A 16,351-nucleotide genomic window follows, 5' to 3' on the forward strand; every position below is an offset into this window, starting at 1 on the left:
TGCTAAAGCCATATGTAAGTAAGGGAACACATAATTTTGTTTTACTCATGCTTAGATTTCTACAGAGTTGCTGTAAAAGACAAATTTAATGTAAAAGATGCATTCTATATGTTCTTTTTGTCAAAGGCACAAATTAGCTTTTTGATTATACGTTGCTCCAATTCTATCAAGACAATGTAATTTGAGTTAATATTAAATAAAATATTACATGTCTGTTATGATTAATTTTGAATTTTTCATGTTCTTTCAGCGTATGGATTTTTACTTTTTAATCTTCTTTTTCTTTGTTATTCTTGCATAATATAGAATCATTTTGCTTAGGTATGCAATATGGAGTTTCACCAATGGTGATGTCAAAAGAAGGACATTTATTAAAATGCTCCTTTCTCTAAGTTTGTAATTATTTGGATTAATATTTATTAAATAAACTTTCATTCTTAAGTTTTATTTGTATATTTCACAACCGATCTAATCTTACTGTAAAAGCTTTCTGATGCTATAATTATGTTTAACAATAGCTATTTATTTCTATGTCTATAAAATTATAATTCATAAGCTATAAAAGTTCCCCATAGACATTTATGAATATCTGACATATGTTAATGTTGACATTTATCTTTGTTACAAGAACTAAATTTTCTTGGTATCCTATGATACATTTGCCTACATTTTCCGTCACTATTTGAGTTGGCGTTACTTTCATTATTTCCACATATTCTCTTCTCCTCTGCTTTGTGGTTTTGGATTTTACTGTTCTTTTGTAGGTGTCTAATCTATAAAGCCAAGGAGTCAGGCTACTGAGAATTTCCTTGAAGCATGAAATCTGCCTAAGAGGTGAAAAAATGATCAATGTCCTCTGTGGCAAAAGATACTCAGTTTATTATTAATATGAGCACGAGCAAATATTCATATTCATCATAAAAAAGATGTAATAATTCTTTCTTCAAACACTATCTTCACTATCTTGAGAGTTATAATCATTGCAGTGTCCATCATCCTTCAGTAGCATGAAAAAGTCATGTTCAATGTCTTTTGTGTCATAAGAAAGTAGACATTCTTTAACTTGATGCTTTAAAAGCTGTCAATGTAATTCTAGTTGCGATTGTCAAAAAAAAGCAAAAATGATTAAGATGATTACTTTGTGTAAATATCAATAATTTTCTAGGATGACTTATTCAATATCATCTTAAAAAGGGTGCTCCTATCATGGTTTTGCCATAGTTGCTCAAGATTTTTGTAAAATTTTATGTCCTAGTTTGGTTGAATTAGTACGATTTTAATTCTGGATTAGCAATATATTTATCAATCAAATTATTTTAACTCAAAATTTATATAATTTTCTTGTTAAAATTTGTTTTAAAAGCATATGATGCCATGTATTTTTAAAAAGCTCTTCAATATTATTGATATGAATAATTACTTAAATATTGAAAATATTTCTGATTATATCTATATATCTATCTTGTAGGCAAATGGTGGATTTTCTTTAGCCAAACTAATTAGGAGAGAAGAGATTAATAAAAACAGCATAGTAAATATTTCAATGAAATAATTAGTCACCTATTTTCATGCTGGTGTTCCAATCTGAAAATTATCTATAAACCATTCTGTTAACTACCATTGAAATTCTTTAAATATTACTAAACTATTCTGAGAATTCCAATTACTGTTCATTACAGCTGAGATCACTACCAGGCATTTTACCATGGCTTTTAAATGATTGCAACAACAGGATACTACTATCTTAGACTGTTTGGACTGCTATAACAAAATGCCATAAACTGAGTGTTTATGAAAAACAGAAATGTATTTATCAGAGTTTTGGAGACTGGGAAGTCCAAGATCAAGCAGCAGGCAGATGCCACGTCTGGCAAGAACCCACTTTCTGGTTCATAGGTGGCGTCTTCTGTCTGTAACCTTACATGGCGGGGAAGAACTTAGTTCATTCTACTGTTAATACTCATATATACTCTTATCTTAGCCACATTGATCCTTTCTGGCCATCAACCATATTAAACTTCCCTAAGTTTGACTCCACTAATCTGTACCATATAAACAACTGTAATTATTTAATTAGTTCTTCTTGAGAGGGAAATGCTACTAATTGTTTTCACAACATACCTGTGTATTGTTAGAGAGATTTTTAATACCTGGAAGAATATTTTGACTTGTTGGAGAACACATTTTGAAGAGTAGAGAAAACCTTTCTGAATTCTGCGTTTGTCTGTGACTTCTAGGAAGCAGATGCCAAGGGGATAGAAGTAGAAGCTGATTGGGAAGACTGCTGGTGAAAGATAAAGGGGAGAAGAGCATGGTGAGTCAAGGAGAAACTTAAGACTTTGATGCAGGTCTGACTTATGTGTAAGAATATGGGGAATGATGGAAAATTAGACTTTCAGAAAGAACCTGAGACCAAGGTACACCTCTGAGACTGTATGGCCATGCCAGAAATGGAAAGCCAAAGATGGCCTTTAGAGGTGCCCCATGTTAGGCAGAAATGGCTAGGTCACAGCAACCCTGCTGTGCTCAGTCATTGCCTGGAAGTGGCTAAGGAAGAAGGTGAGTTTGACTTGAATGCTGTGGCAGGTCCCCAAGGCACTGTGGTGGGAGGCTGGAGATAAGATACACTCCTTTTAAAGCAGAGTGTAACTTATCAGAAGATCTTTTAAAAGTTTCTGCTGTGGATTTTTTGCCTAAAACTACATACTCATGTAAAAAGCTACTGTACTCTCTGTTTTCATCCACACAAAGTCACTTTATTCTGAACCTACACATATTCATTCACTTTTATTTCTGTATTTTTGTTATGTTTTGACAAAAGTATAAAATGACTTTTATTCTTATTTTTGCTGCATTCTTCCTTTTGTTTTCATTACATTTTATCATACACCTTATGTACTCACCTATGTTTGTTAATTATTTAATTACTAAATGTATAAAGCTAGTTTATTACACAAGTAAAGTAAGTTAGTTAGATAGGAAGCATATGCACTTTGTAGAAATTTCAAGTGTACCCATAATTTTTTCTGTAGTAGAAGATAAAATATGAAGGGAACCTTCGTTAATTATCATATAAATCTGTACCTTTTAGCATATGTTGTAATCCCCTTGCTGTACTGCAATGCATGCCGGCTATACCACAACTGTTTTATATATGTTAAAACTGAACCAAGATGAGAATTAATTCTTTCTTGATTGTTTTTCCCCCAAGATGGAGTGTCACTCTGTTGCTCAGGCTGGAGTGCAGTGATAGGATCTCGGTTCACTGCAACTTCCACCCCCTGGGTTCAAGCAATTCTCCTGCCTCAGTCTCATGAATGGCTGGGATTATAGGTACCCACCCCCACATCTAGCTATTTTTTTCTTTTGTATAGTTTTAATAGAGATGGTGTTTTACCTGGTTGATCAGGCTGTTTTCTAACTCCAGACTTCAGGTGATCCATCCACCTCAGCCTCCCAACGTGCTAGGATTACAAGTGTAAGCCACCTTACCCATCCTCATACATGATTTTATATATCTTACCTCAAAGAGCGGTCTTTGAGGACAACCTGTTCATGTAGAAAGAACATAACACAATATGGCCTGCATGGGAGTAGTTGGCATGTTTATCTAATAAAACACTCATCATATTCCTGTGATTGAACTGCTAGATTTGCAGTTTTTGCCTAGTATGCTTTCTTTACTCCTGATGGTGATATTTGATTAATGTCATGTGAAAATAGATGGCTTGTAATATATACTTACATATATTTTTTAATTCTAGAAAAAAATAATAGAAATTTAAGATCTGAGTTATTACAATTTAGGCACACAGAATAAAGTGAAATCTCTGCTAAATGGTATCTCTCCTTCTGAAGCACTGAGTCTTCAAATTAACTCTGAGCCAAGAAAAAAACTTGAGTTATTTCTGCTTACTGATAAGCAGGAGTTAATGCCATGATGATGTGCAGAAGCCTGGTTTATGATAAAAGATTCAGTGTGGTTGTCCAGATACCATTCAGAAAGACAGGAGCTCTGGCTGACCAAGGGATATGACCACCTCCCCCTTTTATTACTTCTTTTCTGTTTATCCTGCTCATTCTAGGGCAAGCTTTCTGTGAAAGCTGAGAAAAGTTGTATATAATGTAGAAGACAAGATGAAAACAAGAGAAATACATTGGCAGACAGATAGAATCTAAGAAGAGATGCAGAGAGCAGTCTTCATATATTAAAAAAATACAGTGAGAGTGTGACACACACAGATCAATTCTGATCAGAACCTTTGCCTGTCTGAGCAGCAGAGAATCACCTTCACAGCAACAGTCTGCTTACAAACTTTTTTTTTTACTTTATACTTAATAGATTTGTCTTCTTTATTATACATTATAACACCTGTAAGATGCTTAGAACAGTACATGGCATATGACAAGCCTTCTAGAAATGTAATCTAGAAAGCACAGTAATGCTAAAGGCACAGTAGGTGTGATGGTTAATCTTAGGTGTCAATTTGATCAAATTAAAGAATGCCTGGGGACTTAGAGAGCTAGCAGCAGTACTTGTAGGTGTGTCTATGAGGGTATCTTTAAAGGAGATTGGCATGTAAGTTGGTGGACTGAGTAGAAAGGATCTACCCTCAATGTGGCTAGGGGTCCAGGAAGAATGGAAAGAATCTGTCTGTCTTTTTTTCCTGTCTCTCTCCTACAGCTGAGACATTATTCTTTTCCTGCCCTTGGACGCAGAACTCCAGGTGGTGGTCTGGTCTTTGGACTTCAAGATTGATACCAGTATTCCCACCCCTGCCCTGGGTTCTAAGGCCTTCAGTGTCAGATTGAAGGGTTACATCACTGGTTTCTCTGATTCTGAACATTTAAAGTAGAGCCACGAGAGAGTGATAGACACAGAACAACTATTATTATTATAATTTTTTTGAGATGGAGTCTCACTCTGTCACACTGCCTGGAGTGTGGTGGCGCAATCTTGGCTCATTGCAACCTCTGCCTCCCAGGTTCAAGCAATTCTCCTGTCTCAGCCCCCCGAGTAGCTGGGACTACAGGCATCCACCACTGTGCTGGCTAATTTTTGTATTTTTAGTAGAGATGGGGTTCCACCATATTAGTCAATCTAGACTCAAACTCCTGACCTCAGATGATCCGCCTGTCTCAGCCTCCCAAAGTGCTGGGATTACAGGCATGAACTACAACACCCAGCTGACATGGATCAATTCTAACTAGAGTCTTTGCCTCTCTGAGAGGTAAATAATCACCTTTACAGAAACACTGTGCTCACAAGAATCCTGGAGAACCTATTTTTCTTTGCTTTATACTTAATATAGTTGTCATCTTAATTATACATGAGAATACACATATGTTGCTGAGAACAGTGCATGGAATATGATAGCCCTTCTATAAGCATAAGTCCCAGTCTTCCAGATTTGGATGGAGTCACACTACTGGTTTCCCAGGGACTCCTGGGTTCAAGACAGCCTGTGTGTGGTTTCTCAGCCACCATCATGTAAGCCAATTCCTTTAATAAATCCTTTCTTGTCAATCAATCATCTCTCTGTCTGTCTGTCTGTCTGTCTAGAGAACCCTGACTAATATAGAAGGTAATAGGGTTCGGCAACTCTAGGAAAGGGAAACTCACTCTGTATGGTAATATACTGCTTTCTCACCATTTTCATGTGAGGGAACACATACACACATGAGTGTGTGCACTTCTGGAGAGACTGTTGTCCTCTAACTCTGGAGAAATTGGAAAGTAAACTCTTACTCTTATATATTAAAAAATAGATTATTTAAGGTTATTGCACAGGTATTTCCCCTGGAGATGTTTTTAAAGTAAACAGTGTTACTGTGAAAGTGTTATTTGGTTTCCACATTCTTGAAGTAAACTTGACTGACGTCAGATTTTTCAGAGCTGCATCATTATTATTTTCCTTAAAAAAAGCTAAATTTGTTTTCCTTTTAAAAAATGAGCTAACATCATTTTACACAAACTGTCAAAATGCACAACTTAATGTTGAGTATAAACAGTATGATTCTTTTTCCTCCATGTAGCTTTATAAGAAGAATTCAAAGACCATTGCGAAATATTAAAAAGAGCAGTAACTGGGTAAAAGAAAAATGGTCCACCCTGAAATACTGTGATGTAAACTCAAGGAGATTTAACATTTTTTCATGGTTTTGGTGAAAAATAATGATTGGCTTAATGGCAACATAAAATTGAGACTTTATTCCAGTTTGGTGTTTAATAAGCTAAAATGACCATATATTTGATATTTACAGTAAATAAATATCAAACATTTTATGGTAAATGAATATCAGTCTGATATTTATTTACAGTAAATGAATATCAATCTGATATTTATTTACAGTAAATGAATATCAATCTGATATTTATTTACAGTAAATGAATATCAATCTGATATTTATTTACAGTAAATGAATATCAATCTGATATTTATTTACAGTAAATAGCAATCTGATATTTATTAAATATCAATCTTTGATATTCACAGTAAATATCAATCTTTGATATTTACAGTAAATATCAATATTTGATATTTACAGTAAATATCAATATTTGATAAATATAATTGTTGATAAATATCAATAAATTTATTGCTATTTATCAAATTTATCAATATTTGATATTTATTTACAGTAAACATCAATATTTACTGTATTTTTCTATATCTTTGGAAAGCTTAAAGACATTGTATGCAAAACATATTATTTTTTGCCTGTGAACAGAGCAATGCATACAAATAAGCTAGAGTTTTAATGACATTTTGTGTTCCAAATAGACATGAAATACAATAAAATGTTTGTAGTTGATACTAAATGTGATAGAGTAAGTTATGAGTGAGTCATATTCTACTTGACCTCCATTGGGCCAACGATCTAATTAGACTGTTAACACTAAATCTGTGCCCTTGATAGCTAAGATCACTCTAATAAAGTTCTAATTATATATACCAAATGAACAATGACAGGCATGTCTTGACAATGAAACATTTGTGTTTGAGAAGGACAACTCATGTCAAAGGACAGTAAGTCTGGAGTTTAGGAAATGGCTTACTACATCTGTGATTAGACAGCAGTGTATGTACTAAAGAGGTCATCACACTCAGTAAGTCGGGCTTGTATAGTCAAAGCAGAGGAATAGACAACAGAATTGAGAGTATGAAGCTGACTGGGATTGTATATTATGATCTAATTAGACTGTAAATCCCACAAGGAGATGAGTTGGGAATGAGAATTTGTATACCTGTCTATCATTCTTCATGAGAACAGAAATTGTAGGTACCTATTCTCCTGTGGGAAACTTAACTCTGCTTAGAAAGTTATTCCTGTGGTACTGTATTCCAAATGTCTGTCAAATACCTACAAAATTGCACTGTACAATGTTAACTTGATCCAAGGTCATAGTCACAGGGCAAAATAATCTGCATGATCAATGTTAGGTACTGAAAGAATTAAAGGACAACTTGGGAAAATGAGCAGGTGAGAAATGTAGAATTTTGAATAATGTAACATTTGCGGTTTCAGGAACCTGTCCCTCTGTGATGACAATGTATATACAAAAAGAGATGCCCAATTTCCAGAAATTATTTTATGACTACATTTTTTTATGAAAGTTTAGATCTGAGGATAAAAGTTTAGGAAAGCCTACAGTATTTACACATTTACTGAAGGAGTATGTGTGAAAAATGAAGAGAGGAGTGCAGAGCTTGCTTTAGTGAGGCATGCAAATATTTTCTCACTTATAAGGCTCAAAGGGGAGACTAAAGCTCATTTTTTAAGTAATCACTTGCAATGTATACAAGTAGTTTTGCTGAAGAGAAAAAGCCAATTTTAGAATGAATGTCATTTCGTTTCATTTTATAAAGCTTTCACAAGTTAACACTGACAGGTTTTCTAGCATTGTAAGTATTTCCTGTGTCATCCGTATTGTGATTCTGTGTATTCTGAAGGGACTTACAGTAGAATTGCAATTTCTTATCCAGTATTAAGCTTAATTTCTGCACTAATGTGATAGTTCTCAAACAGTTGTCTCATCAGGACCTGTAAGGCTGCAGTAGGACTTTTAAAATGTTGCTAAATTTCCATTCTCCTGTCCAGCTACTGTGGAAAACATTTTCAAGTTCATTAGGTCAAACTTGATGAGAGTGGCTGAAACGTGAGAATCAAATCAACACAGCTCAACAATGAATCAAAAAAACATACAGAAGATAGTGTTTAAACCTCCTTAAGATGACCTTGAAGTAAGGCTTTTTGTAGCAAATATAGAATAAGGACTAGAGCCATTCCATAGAATAAATCATTTTGGGGAGAAAAGGTCTCTGGAATTTTTTTTACTTTCAAGGACAAAGTTAAGAAAGAATGGCAAGAAAGAATGATGAACATAGGATGAACATTCCTAAACATATAGTACCCTGGTTAAATTCATGGGAGAGATCCTTACTAAATGCATGTTTTATAGTACCTTGGTTAGCCTATAGACTATCCTCAATTTTTAAATAAGTCTTACTACAGTAAAATTTCAGATAACTGGTTGCCTCAGAGAATAAGAAATGTGTGTGCATTCAAATCCCAGGCATAGAAGCTTCAGAATGAGGACAGTATGATTATGGCAGAAAGTGCTGTCGCTTAAAGTATGGCTGCCCCTTCCTTTGGATAATGTTGGTAAGCAGTGGCTTCCCAGCCAAGGACTACATGTTCAGGTATCTTTTGCCAAAAGATATGGTCATGCAATATAAATTCAAAATATCAACAAAGGCAATTATTTGGATGCCTTTTTCCTTCTACTTCCTGTGGAGTGTAAACAGGTAGCTCCTGGACATTCAAAAGCCATTTAGTGTTTTCTGCAATGAGTATGAGGAAACTATTGAATAATAAGGTTGAGTTTCACTGAGGGAGTACTTGAAATGGTGGGAGTAGATGAGACCACCCAGGGAAAGTTTATAGAATGAAAATAGTAGTGGGTTAAAGACGGAATATTGATACTTCTTAAAATACCAATATGTGAAGGATAAGAGGAGGTATAAGAAAAACACATAAATAACTTGCAGTGATTCACAAAAGCCCTTAAATAGAGGAAAACTAGCAAGAGACCTGGAAGAGAAGAGAAGGTTTGAAGAGGACAGTGAGTGTTTTGCTGTTAGCACTGGCAATAATACACAGGCACAAAAGTATTCTTTCATTCTGAAACTTTTTAATTTTGGGAATGGCTTGAGAATAACTTCAAATGGGTGTTAGGGGCAAAATTTTGAGTGTTTTTTTGAATAAATAAAGAGAAGTTGGGAAGTAAGCACCATGGAATAGACAACTCCACAGAAGGTTAAATGCAGTGGGAGAAAGGGGACCTTTATAGAAGGGACTGCAGGCTCAAAGGAGGGGATGAAGGCATATTTATTGGTTAAAAGAATAAAGTCAGTAAAGGGAGCGAAACAACAAAAATGATGGAGAGGAGATCTGGTAGTTGAGCTTTGTCCTAGAGACAGTAGGAAATGAAATTGTAAATGCTGGTAATAGACTTGAGTTTAAAGAAGAAAGATACAGATTCGCATCCTTGGATTAAAACAATCAATGATGATTGGCAATGTTGGCAAATTTCCAGTAAAAAAGAGGCATAAATTGAACCATGTCCACATCCAGTTTTCCTCTAGCCTCCATTTAGTAAAACATACTGTTGACTTCCTTGAAAGGCAGTCTGGAAGTTATATGGCTTGCATCAACTCTGGCAAATCATCCAAACATCTAAATATCCAATCGACAGATACAAATCTAGAATTTACCACATTCTAGGAACATTAAGAAGTATAGTAGCAAACAAGACATGCATGTTACTCTTTTCTCCTTTATGGAGATTTTGACATAGTGGCAAATGCTACTAAATTACAATTGATTAAAATGTATCTCTTTAGAAAATAAGAGAGTAGGATTTAAGTGTTTATCAGATTGTTTCTTACTGAGTAGTTCAACAAATCTGAGGGATTTAACACAAACAAGGGAACAGACCAATTTACAGTTTGTGGTTATATTTATCATCATCTATCAAATTAATATTAAACTTGAAAATTCAAATGCATGACAGAAGTAGCAAAATAGGACTTTATATTGTAATGAAGTGTATATTCTCAAGAATAAATGCAATTGCAATGTCTGTAGGCAAATGGATGCTTAGTAAAGAATTATAATCTATATTAAAGGTCTCTTGAAAATATCACAGTGTTATGATAAATGTAGAATTCTTCTATTGTTATAGGAGTCCAATTTTTATTTGTTTGCTCTCTTTCTTAATATTCTGTATCTATGTACATATTCTTTAGGTGAGTTAGAGTAAATTAGTTACCTTAAATCTAAATTATTTACATATTAGTGACTCATTTGTCCCCACCCTAGAAGTAAACCATCTAAGGTTTAAAGTTTCTTCATAAATTTACCAACTAATTTCTAAAAAAAATTAAGACTTTAAAAAATAATATTTATTTATTGTACTTTAAGTTCTGGGATACATGTGCAGAATATTTAGGTTTGTTACATAAATATATATGTGTCATGGTGGTTTGCTGCACCCATTAACCCATCATCTACATTAGATATTTCTCCTTATGTTATCCTTCCCCTTGCCCCCTCACAGTGAAGGCTTGTTTATATTAAAAAAAAAAATAAATAACTTGAGATTTATCTGAAAACATACATAGTTGATATAGTTTGGATGTTTGTCCCATCCAAATATCAAGGTGAAACGGAATTCCCTATATCGAATGTGGGGCCTAGTAGAAGGTATTGGATTATGGGGCAGATCCCTCATGAGTGGCTTGGTGCCAGTCTTCCAGTAGCGAGTTCATTCTTGCTCTGAGTTGATGCCAGATCTGGCTGTTTAAAAAAGTGTGGCATCTTCCACCACCCCACAGCTACTCCCACTGGAGACATGTAATGTACTCCTCCCCCTTCACTTTCTGCCCTGATTGGAAATTTTCTGAGGCCCTCGCCAGAAGTAGATGCAGACACCACACTTCCTGTACACATTGCAGAACTGGAAGCCAATGGAACGTCTTTTCTTTGTAAATTACCCAGTCTCAGGAATTCCTATATAGCAATGCAAGACATGGATGAACCTGGAAACCATCATTCTCAGCAAACTGACACAAGAGCAAAAAATCAAACACCACATGTTCTCACTCATAGGTGGGTGTTGAACAATGAGAACACATGGACACAGGGAGGGGAGCATCACACACTGGGGTCTGTTGGGGGGAAATGGGGGAGAGACAGTGAGGGGTGGGGAGTTGGGGAGAGATAGCATGGGGAGAAATGCCAGATATAGGTGAAGGGGAGGAAGGCAGCAAATCACACTGCCATGTGTGTACCTGTGCAACAATCTTGCATGTTCTTTGCATGTACCCCAAAACCTAAAATGCAATTAAAAAAAAGAGAATGGAGCAAAACAATATTATAAAATTAATGTAACTTCTAATCATGGTTCCACTTTCTATTACAGACTTTAAGTTTTCTAGAAACAAAGGAAAGTGTTCATTATAAGCATTTTCACATTGACTAAAGTAGTTGATAAGGTTTGGCTTTGTGTCCCCACCCAAATCTCATCTTGAATTGTAATAACTTCCACTTGTCAAGGGCAGGACCAGGTTGAGATAACTGAATCCTGGGGGTGGTTTCCTCCCTGCTGTTCTTGTGATGGTGAGTGAGTTCTCATGAGATCTCATGGTTTTATAAGAGGCTTCCCCATTGATTTGGCACTCATTTTCTCTCATTGCCCTGTGAAGAGATACCTTATGACTGTAAGTTTCCTAAGGCTTATCTAGCCATGTGAAACTGTGAGTCAATTAAAACTCTTCTTTTTATAAACTACCCAGTCTTGGGTATTCCTTCATAGCAGCCTGAGAATGGACTAATACAGTAGCTTTACAGAGTGAAATGTCATAAGCCAGTAAATGAAGATAATATTCAATCAATGAAAATCTGTCTTTCAGTAAAGGATGTCTTTAGGTCAGTTTTTGCTGTGTGTGAAAGAAATGATTATTCTAAAATAATTATCATCCACAGTTTTTGCTGTGTGTGAAAGAAATGATTATTCTAAAATAAGTATCATCCACAGTTTTTGCTGTGTGTGAAAGAAATGATTATTCTAAAATAATTATCATCCACAGGCGAGAGGTCTTTATTCTTCATGGCAAGAGAGATGGAGCTATTAGAATATTCTTCTTCCTTGATCAAAATACCCTCCATCTAAGAAAGATTCACTTCTCTTGCAGAAATGCCACATCTGTCTGGTAAGTCCTTTATGACATAGTCTTAACCACTTTGAAGGTAAGTAACAAAAGTTGATGCATATTTCCATTTGTCATTTATAAACTATTTTATATTTGCCCTATTTTCTCAAAAAGAGTATTCCTTCATGGCAGAAAACATGTCATGTAGGCTCTTTCTCTTCTACACTGCCTGGGAGACTATCGGATGTTTGGAAACATAAATATCTGTGTTTTGAATACCTCAGTGTTATAATCTGTGAGACTCATTCTAGAAAATCATTAAAGTGCTATTTTGATGATTATTGCAATTACATTTGAAAGCATTGCTAAAATGGACTAATTATAATATACGGGGAGTTTTTTCTATATTATTTTCTCATTTCCCATCTTCATATGATGCAGTTTGACAAACTAATATCCCATTTTGAATAAGAAAAATAAAATGCAACTTAACTTGGTATTCAATTAAATTACAAATGACATCTAGGTGTCAGTGTCTTTTTGGCTTCAGAAGAGACTTTAGAATTATAATGCTTAACAATGACATTTATAAAATGCTTTATATATTTCAAAATGCCTTCACATACTGAAATTGTTCCTAGCAACTCAGGATTGCTTTTGATTCAATAGAAGAAATAATTCAGTAGTGAAATTTTGCTGCCTCAAGTGTGTAGCAAGCAAAACTGGCTATTTTATGTGGCAAAGCAAACCAGGCATTTTCAAGAATAGGCAGTGGTCTGATGCTTCTGAAAAAAAAATCTTATATAGTTAAGGTCTAGGGGGAGTTCTGGAGAACATTCAAGAAGGGTCTGCATTGATTTCAAGAACATTAGAATCTAGCTACTAAAGTCCAAAAACAGAAAGTGAGTACTTAAAGCCTCTTTCAAGTCAATATCTTCTTGCTAAACTTTGTTTTTTTTTCTTACTCTGTGATCATCTCAAAGAAATAGTGGGTGACATCATTCAAATATGTCCTTAAAAACAATTGTTGATTTTTCCCCCTTAAGTCTAAATTAAAAAAAAAAAAAAAAAAAAACTTTAAAATTGCATTGAAAGTTGTTTTTATTACAGTGCTCTGAGCTTGAGTGACAATAGGTAAATTTAAATGATGTAATTATAGCGATTAAGTGTGGAACTGGTAAGACATTTTCAGTATTTCATATATCATATAGACACAGTAATGATCACCCAAGAACTTGAAATGCGGTAAGTGTTGAATTTTAACATATTTTAAATTGGTGTTTACCTTTATATTAGCTGAACTTAAAATACTCAAACCACTCACATATTTCAAATGATTACATAGACAAATAATATTCCATATTATTATCATTTTTCCTGTTTTTATGTGATATACTGTTGATTGTGCAATCTCAGGAAGAGGCAAACGTTTCTAACATTGTTGTCCCAGAATGTCTGAAGTATTGCTGTTGGTGTGGTTGCTCATTGGGCAATCCAGGTACATAAATGATCAATGTTGTTCTTTAAAACAGATCTAAGTCACCAGGAGATAATTGATAACCTAATCTGGGGGCTGAATTTATGAAGAATTTCTAGGGGTACATACAAGAAGTGAGTTCATAAGAATTAAGCCCTGCAAGGCATTGCATGAATGAATAAAATGCCTTTTCAAAGTAGGTCCTCCAAAAGATCTGCCTAAGTGGTAAAACAGGTGGTAGAAGTGTTAGAAAAATATTCAGTTTGGTATAAACATATATAACATTGATTATTTTGCCAAGTCAGCAATTCCCCAAAATATGGTGCTGTGACATGCTAAGTGCTTTGAAAATTGTGATGGCTCAGATATAAACCTTAGGACCGTGGTATCTCTATGACCTTTCCTCTGCATCCCTGTCTTTCTGATCCTTTCTGAAAGCACTAGGAGAAGCTCTCTCTAGAATTTTCTTATCTAAGAAAATGTCTTCTAGAAGAAATGCAATTATTTTAAGCCACCCTTTCTAAGAATCTAACCAAATAACCAGGAAAGATAAACTACCAAAGAACATAAGAGGCTGGGGGTCTCCGCCATACCCAAATAAACTTTTTAATCTGTCTTCTGAGAGTAGCTACAATAGATTACCTAAGAGACTTTATCTGCATAGTAAGACAACTTTTGTTCCAGTGACCCTTATGGTCTGAACAATGGGCTGGTTCATTCCCCCACTCTTCTTCTCTGTGAATAAGGCATGTAAGCCTCAATCATCTGGCCCATCTTTGATATCATAATTTGTATAATTCCCATGCACTTTTGTGTACACAATAGTAATATGTTTATTTTTGTGTACATAATAGTAATATATTTATTTTTTCTCTTGTTGTCCTGTCTTTTGTTGTAGCAGTGTCAGCCATGACCCTTTATAAAGGGGAGAAAATAAATCACTCCATTTTTACCCATACAAAGTGTTGTACGTGATGTGGGTGTAGTTTAAGCAGTGGTCTCCTTCTTTTTGGCACCAGGCACCAGCTTCAGGGAAGACAGTTTTTCCATGGACTCAGACGTGGGGGATGGTTTGGGGATGACTCAAGAAAAATACATCTATCATGCACTTTAATTCTGTTATTATTATATTATGATATATAATGAAATAATTATGCAACTCACCATAATGTAGAATCTATGGGATCCCTGAGTTTGTTTTCCTGGAACTAGATGGTCCCTGTCTGCAGCTGATGAGAGACAGTGACACTCGAAGTGTCTTGCTTATGTCCAGTATACTCCATAATCCTGTTTTGATTGCTATCGTTGCATGAAACCATGCTTTATAAGACAGGACGCTGGAAATGGAAGCAGACTTTTCAGTACTTTTATGACAACTTCAAGATATCCCACCTTGACTTTAATCCATAATGTACAGAGACTGAAATTGTCTCATACATACTTTTAAGGCCAGTGTCATTTGCAATCTCAAGCAGTTGATCCTGTTCTAGCATGGAAGAAGTCAGTTTACCTGTCTTATTCACAAATGGGTCACAGATCCATTCTGTCCCAGCTTAGGGGTCTCTTGTGGTTGGTAGGTAATGCTGAAACTCTTTTGAAAGCTGAGCTAGGTGATCATGCACCACCTGAAAGAAAGAAGGCCCCGGCTCATTCTCTTTCAAAATCTTTGCTGTTGTTTGAAACATGTCAGGAATCCCAATGTTCATTCGTACTATCATAATTCCAGTTTAGCCTTGAATGCAGCCACTTTATCTGCTGACTTTAACACAGTTGGCATTCTCCCTGAAATGACAGATTGAATTCATTGAGCAGGTTGAATATGTCATACAAGTAAGCAAGTTTTATGACCCATTCTGTGTCATTAAAATGTACTGCCGTTGGTGATTGTTTTTCTAAAAGAAAAATCTGGAGCGACTCTTGTAACTCAGAAATTCTGGCCAGTGTACCTTCAAAAAGCCATCTCAATTCTGTGCATAAGAGAAGACGTGGGCACTCTGCATCCATCTCCTCACAGAGCTGCTCAAACAGAGGTTAATGGCGTGTACTTTAATGTGGTTATTAATTTTCAACACATGCTGCAAAACATTGTTAACCTCAGGTGACACTTTTTGGCTAGCCAACATTTCTCTGTGGATGACACAGTGTGTGGAGTTAGTTTCAGAAGCTACCTCTTTGACCCGAGTCAAAATTAAGTCATGATCATGTTGGAATATTATACAATTATATCATAATATCTATTGTTAATAGACATGCTTATGCAGTGAAAACATCTGAGGTGGAGTATTTATTTTTTTCAGTCTAAATATTGTACATTTAATGTTTAAGAATATCATTAAACTCCCATCATTTAAGCCTAATAACTGCCTCATGTCTCTTTATAGTATTCCAAAGGTGTTTCTAGAACATTTAAGCTTTTTTTTCTGTTTCTGTTTTTTTGAGGCAGAGTCTTGGAGTCTTCTTTTATCACCCAGGCTGAAGTGCACTGGTGCGATCTTGGCTCACTGCAACTTCCATGCCCTGGGTTCAAGCAGTACTCTGCCTAAGCCCTGAGTCTTTGCTATTGTGAATAGTGCTGCAGTGAACATATGTGTGCATGTATCTTTATAATATAATGATTTATATTCCTTTGAGTGTATAGCCAGTAATGAGATTGTGG

At 35.2% G+C, this 16,351-nt stretch overlaps 1 long non-coding RNA gene across 1 annotated transcript in view; it reads left to right on the top strand.

The window, feature by feature from the left end:
* Positions 1 to 12,284, top strand: part of LOC141580954 (uncharacterized) — a 386,340-nt gene extending 374,056 nt beyond the window's left edge. The window contains exons 2-3 of the long non-coding RNA XR_012513382.1: positions 2,238 to 2,314; positions 12,156 to 12,284. This is a non-coding gene — a long non-coding RNA (uncharacterized LOC141580954). The remainder of the gene's footprint in view (positions 1 to 2,237; positions 2,315 to 12,155) is intronic.
* Positions 12,285 to 16,351: the final 4,067 nt, after the last annotated feature.

The sequence above is a fragment of the Saimiri boliviensis genome, chromosome 13, assembly GCF_048565385.1.
Source record: "Saimiri boliviensis isolate mSaiBol1 chromosome 13, mSaiBol1.pri, whole genome shotgun sequence".
In the NCBI taxonomy this organism is placed as follows: Eukaryota; Metazoa; Chordata; class Mammalia; order Primates; family Cebidae; genus Saimiri; species Saimiri boliviensis.